The sequence below is a fragment of the Phaseolus vulgaris genome, chromosome 11, assembly GCF_051622355.1.
Source record: "Phaseolus vulgaris cultivar YP4 chromosome 11, ASM5162235v1, whole genome shotgun sequence".
NCBI classification, from domain to species: Eukaryota; Viridiplantae; Streptophyta; class Magnoliopsida; order Fabales; family Fabaceae; genus Phaseolus; species Phaseolus vulgaris.
Window position 1 is genome coordinate 28,907,015 of NC_143508.1, and position 6,000 is coordinate 28,913,014.

The window sequence follows — 6,000 nt, forward strand, 5'->3', positions numbered from 1 at the left end:
AAAATTACAAATTTAGACAAGTCGTGCCAATTCGGTACGACTTCATATGCAGAAGTCGTCCCAATTAGGCACGACTTCTACCATGTCATACTAAAGTCATGCCAACTTGGCAGACTTCAACCCTGTCATATTGAAGTCGTGCCAACTTGGCACGACTTCTGCCACATCATAATTTTTTTTTAATTTTATTGTTTATATATTGGGTAGTAAGTTATGTAATGTTAAAAATTAATTTGATACATAATTTTTTAAGAGTGTTAGTTTTAAGGAACAAAAAATTGGATAATCGTGTATGGATCATGTTTGATGGTAATGTAATACAATAACTTGATTATTTGATTAATTAAAAAATGAAGAAAATTGTTATTGAGTTTGGAAATAAATACATAAATGAAAATTCATTGTATTTGGAAAATAAATAGAGAATTATTGTTGTGAATTTGCAAAATAAATAGCTTGAGAAGTAATGATTTTACAGAACACGTAATAATGAGAAGAGATTAATTAGAACTAAACAAATTAGTAAGATTCATTACAAGATATAAAATAAAACTATAAAGTTGAACTAGAAGTAAATTATTTATGGGAAGACATGACACAATGTGGTCTTCGTATTTGTCGTCGAGGTCTTCGTGGAAGAGGATCATCAACGACATGTTCATCATCGTTATTATTGGCTTCATTATGAGATGCTGGTGAGGGCATTGTCGGTCGATAGTGGTGAATGATGTTGGATTGTATGCAGAAAGAGGGGTGAATGCCGAAATTCCAAATACATTTGGTGGAGTGGAAAAAGTATCTGAAAGAGAAGGTAAAAAGTTATACGTGTAAGGAATCTGATGGTGTGGAGAATGAAGTGACAGGGCATAAGTCGTGCCAAGTTGGCATGACTTCAGTATGACAGGGCAGAAGTCGTGCCAAGTTGGCACGACTTCAATATGACAGGGCAAAAGTCGTCCAAGTTGGCACGACTTCAGTATGATAGGGCAGAAGTCGTGCAAAGTTGGCACGACTTTAGTATGACATGGCAGAAGTCGTGCCTAATTGGGACAACCTCTGCATATGAAGTCGTGCCGAATTGACACGACTTGCTTAAATTTGTAATTTTTTTTAAACGGACCCCATTTTGGTAAAAACAAAAAAAAATAACCCCATCATGATCAAAAAACCTCCACTATCAGGCACCGGTGTGCGATGTCTAAGGTCAGTCAGTAGGATCGATGACCGAAGACTGGTCGGGAAAAATTCTTTTCTCACACCACATAAAATTTTCCTTCTACTCTTAGCGTCTGTTTGCTTCTGTGAATGTACTGTTTACAAACAAATAAGTGAGGGGATAATAACTATTTGGATTCAGAATTTTGTGGGGAAAAGAAGGAGAAGATATACCTGTGCACAGTAAATATAATTTTCCCTCAAAATAAATAGATGTAGAGGAAAAGTCACGCCAGCATATATTATTTTTGAATTCACACTCATTTATTCTCCTGTTATAGTATTTTTTATTTTCCATTATTGTAAGGTTTTCTAATATTAAAAAATATTATTTTTTATTTATATAAGATTTGATTTATTTTTTTAATTTTATAATATATTTTTAATATTTTAAAAAATTATTTGGAATTTTTGTTTTTATTTAATTTGTTGTTGGTGTTTATATTAATATTTTTTTTTGTGTATAATCATTATGTTTATGAGTTATAATTTATTTAATTATAATGTTTTATGAATTTTTTTATCGTTAATTATGTTATATTTTTTCTTGTAATATATTTTATTTTTCATTATTACACGGTTTTTAATGTTAAAAAAAATATATTTATTTATTTATATAATATCTTAGTTATTTAATGATTTATTTTGGAATTTTATAATACATTTTAATATTTTAAGAAATTACATTAAGTCTTTTTTTTATTTAATTTTTTGAATACATATTTGTTTTAATTATAATTTTTAAATTATACCTATAATACATATTTATTTATTTTTAATTATAATTTTTAAATTTATGAATATGTGAAAGTTATTAATTTTTAAACAAAAACAAACTCATTCATTATAATTTTTTTAATAGGTAAGGGTAAATTTGTAAAGTAACATTTTACACCATTAAAATAATTCAAAATTTACTCACAAACATCACATTACTCTGAAACTCCAATAAACTTTCCTCATAGATCCACTCTAACATATCTCAATCCAAACATTTCACACTTCCCTCTCACATCCTCGTAAATCCACTCCCTCAAATCCTCACAAATTCACTCTTTAATCGAAACACACCCTTAGCACATAATATTTTTTTCTATGTGAATTAAATATTAAGGGAGGATCATCTCCTTCATAATCTTATACTTAATACTGAACCTAAACATTTCTATATAGTGTTCTTTTTTGAAAATAAATATATAATAAATTATAAACTTACCAATCATTCCCGTATAATAATATTAAGCATAATATATTAATAACTTATAATAAATATAATAACAATATAGTGAAAAAGATAAACAAATTATAACACTTATAAACATAAACATAGTAATTGCAGTGTCAGCCTAACTGATATGTCAAGCTGCATAGTAATGCCTAACTTGAAAACTTTTTATAAAAAAAAAACATAAACATAGTAAAACATGTTTTTACTCTATGTTTTTTTAAATATAACTCTCATTAATTGTAACACCTTAAAAAACACATCTAACTATTTTAAAACACGTTCTACATCTTTCTATACAAACTTAAAGTTTTTCAAAATATTTCTATTACAAGATTATGACTTATAGAAATACAAATATTTACATATCCATAGCTCAAAATAAAACTCTGAAACCTTTAAGGCTCTCCTGCACCTATATGGTCATCTGCTCGTGTACATAGTACAGTCATTGCAGTTCAAACACAACACGAAAAACAAGGGTAAGCTTGTGAAAATAAAAATGTATAATATACGCAATTAAATTAAAAGAGAAAATCAAATTGCATGGTCAATTTCTCAATTATTCAATCTTCTTCAAATTTCAACATAAAACAATCACATAGATCTCACATGGATCTACACATCTTGAATATTCAACAAACAACGTCTTTCGGAAGACCCGTATTAAGTAAGTCCTACCAGAGACTAACACCTGATCCGAAGATTACTAGAGAATCTAACAGAAAGGATCAGGGTAAGTTCAATACAACCCAAGCCGTGCATCTCATATGTCACGGTGTGCATGAACCTCCCCATCAGCTTCTCACCACCTGATATCTTAGTTTATGTGACTTAGATCATCAGTGAAGCTTGGAGATCTCTATTACCACATAGGAATCAATACTTAATACACAACAAACATCAGTCCATACATTATCCCAAATGTATGAATTCAATTCCACACCATTTCATCATACAATATCATTCCAAACACAATCCACGACATTCAAAAGCTTAATTAACATAAAAAAACAACACTTAAATATTAAACCAGCAAAATCTAATATTTTTATAAATTTTAAATTATATAAACAAATAACACAATATATAAACACACAATATATCCCTACAAGTGAAATTGAATATTTGGATCATGTCCCTTCCACATTAAGATCTTCTATCCTAGGGTGCTATTAAAAATTAAATTTCGCTTCCCTTACCTTAATTGATTGCTTTCCAAGCAACCTCTAGAATTTTATTCCCCATAGTCTGGATAAGCTTCAAGATTTATGGGCCTAAAGCAAGTTATCCAAACAGAACTAAAATTCAGTATATAGTAGAATAAGTTGAGAGGATTAAACTTCTCAACTGACCCCACCAAGATTGATGACTAAATCCTAAGGAAAAACAGAGAACAAATGATCTTTAGAGCAAAAATGAACTTACTCTGTTTAAAATTCTGATCGGGTACAAATGTTCCGTAACTCCTCAACTACAACCTGGTATGATCAGATTCTAAAATAGATGAGGTATGGAGTGAGAAATTAAGAGAGAAGATGGAAGGGAGAAATGGAGAAAGAAATAAGAAGGAGAAAAAGAAGACTGTGGTGCAGTGAGGGCTTCTCTGCTTTTGTACCACGCTGTTACGTTATCTCCAACTACAAAAAATTTTGTCCTCGAAAATGAACTTACCAAGAAAGAGATTAGGGTATGATGCTTGTATCTCCTCTTAAATTTCCCAAGTAGAATCTATAGAGAAGGATCCCACAATACTTTCACCATGGGAATACTTCTTTCATGAATTTGTTTCACTTGTGAATCTAAAATTCTTATTGACTTCACTTCAAATGACAGATTTTCTTTCACTTGGATGGAATCAGATTTTAGAATGTGGCTGGGATCAGATACAAATTTTCTTAGCTGGGATACATGGAAAATATTGTGAATGTTAGCTAAAGGAGGAGGAAAAGCAATTTCATAAGCCACAGGGCCTATTCTCCTGAGAATTTGATAAGGTCTTATGAACTTTGGAGTCAATTTCTTGGATTTGAGTACTCTTCCAACATCAATGAACAGTGTAACTCTCAAAAAGAAATGATCACCTGCAGAGAATTCTAAAGGTCTTCTTTTTTTCGCATAAGATATTTGCTTGCTAAGAGATGTTTTCAATCTTTCTTGAATCTTTTTGACTTTCTCATTGGTTTGTTCTATTAATTCTGGTCCAATTAACACACTCTCACCATCCTGAAACCAACATAGAGGTGTCCTTCACTTTCTTCGATACAATGCCTCGAAAGGAGCCATTCTTATGCTAGCTTAGTAATTGTTATTGTAAGTGAACTCTACCAAAGGTAGAATTTCATCCCAACTGCCCAAATGATCTAACACACAAGTCCTAAGCAAATCCTTTAAGGACTGGATAGTTCACTCTGATTGTCCATCAGTCTGAGGATGATATGCTGAACTAAGTCTGAATTTAGTCCCCAAAGCTTCTTGAAGTGTTTGCTAGAATCTGGAGGTGAATCTAGGATCTCTATTTGAAACTATACTGGAGGGTACACCATGCAATCTGACTATTTCATCTATATAAATCTGGGTAAACTTTCGCATAGAGATTCTCAAATCTATAGGTAAGGAGTGTGTCGTCTTTGTTAACATGTCCACTATGACCCAAACAGAGTCATGCTTCCTCAAAGTACGTGGTAAATAGGTAACAAAATCCATTGAGATGTTATCCCACTTCCACATTGGAATGCCTAACTGAATTAACATGCCTCCAGGTCGTTGATGTTCAATCTTTGATTTCTGACAAGTCAAGCAAGCATCTACAAAAGTTAGATACATCATTCTTCATGCCATGCCACCAATACGACTTCTTGAGATCTTGATACATATTGGTCATTTTTGGATGTAAACTGAGTTTGCTTTATTTCATTATCCTGGTATGCATATTCTATTCTTAAATCTCAAAATACTATCCACTCCTAAAGAGAAGTCTTTAGCTTTGTCAGTATTTAATAAGCCCATGAAGTTCTTCAACATTGAATCTTCCAACTGCTTCTCGTTCACTTTCTCTAGAAATTCATTAGTTATAACAAGTGTATTACAACTAATGCAATTTGAAGACATGGAAACCTCCAAATTCATACTCCTGAAATCTTCAATCAATGCTAGCTCTCTAATCATAAGCAACAACATTTGTATCTTTTTACGACTCAACGCATCTGCAACAACATTCGCCTTCCCAGGATGGTATATTAGGTGGAAATCATAGTCCTTTAAAAATTCGATCCACCTCATCTGCGTCATATTAAGCTCCTTCTGATCAAACAAATACTTCAAGATTTTATAATCACTGAACACATTAAAGCTAACTCCGTAAAGAAAATGTCTCCATATTTTTAAAGCAAAGACAACTTCTGCCAATTCTAGATCATGAGTTGGATAGTTTCTTTCATACACCTTTAACTGACGAGAAGCATAGGCAACTATTTTCTTATTCTGCATCATAACACAACCCAATCCTTGATAGGAGGCATCATAGAAAACTTCAAAAGACTGATTGGTACCAAGGATTG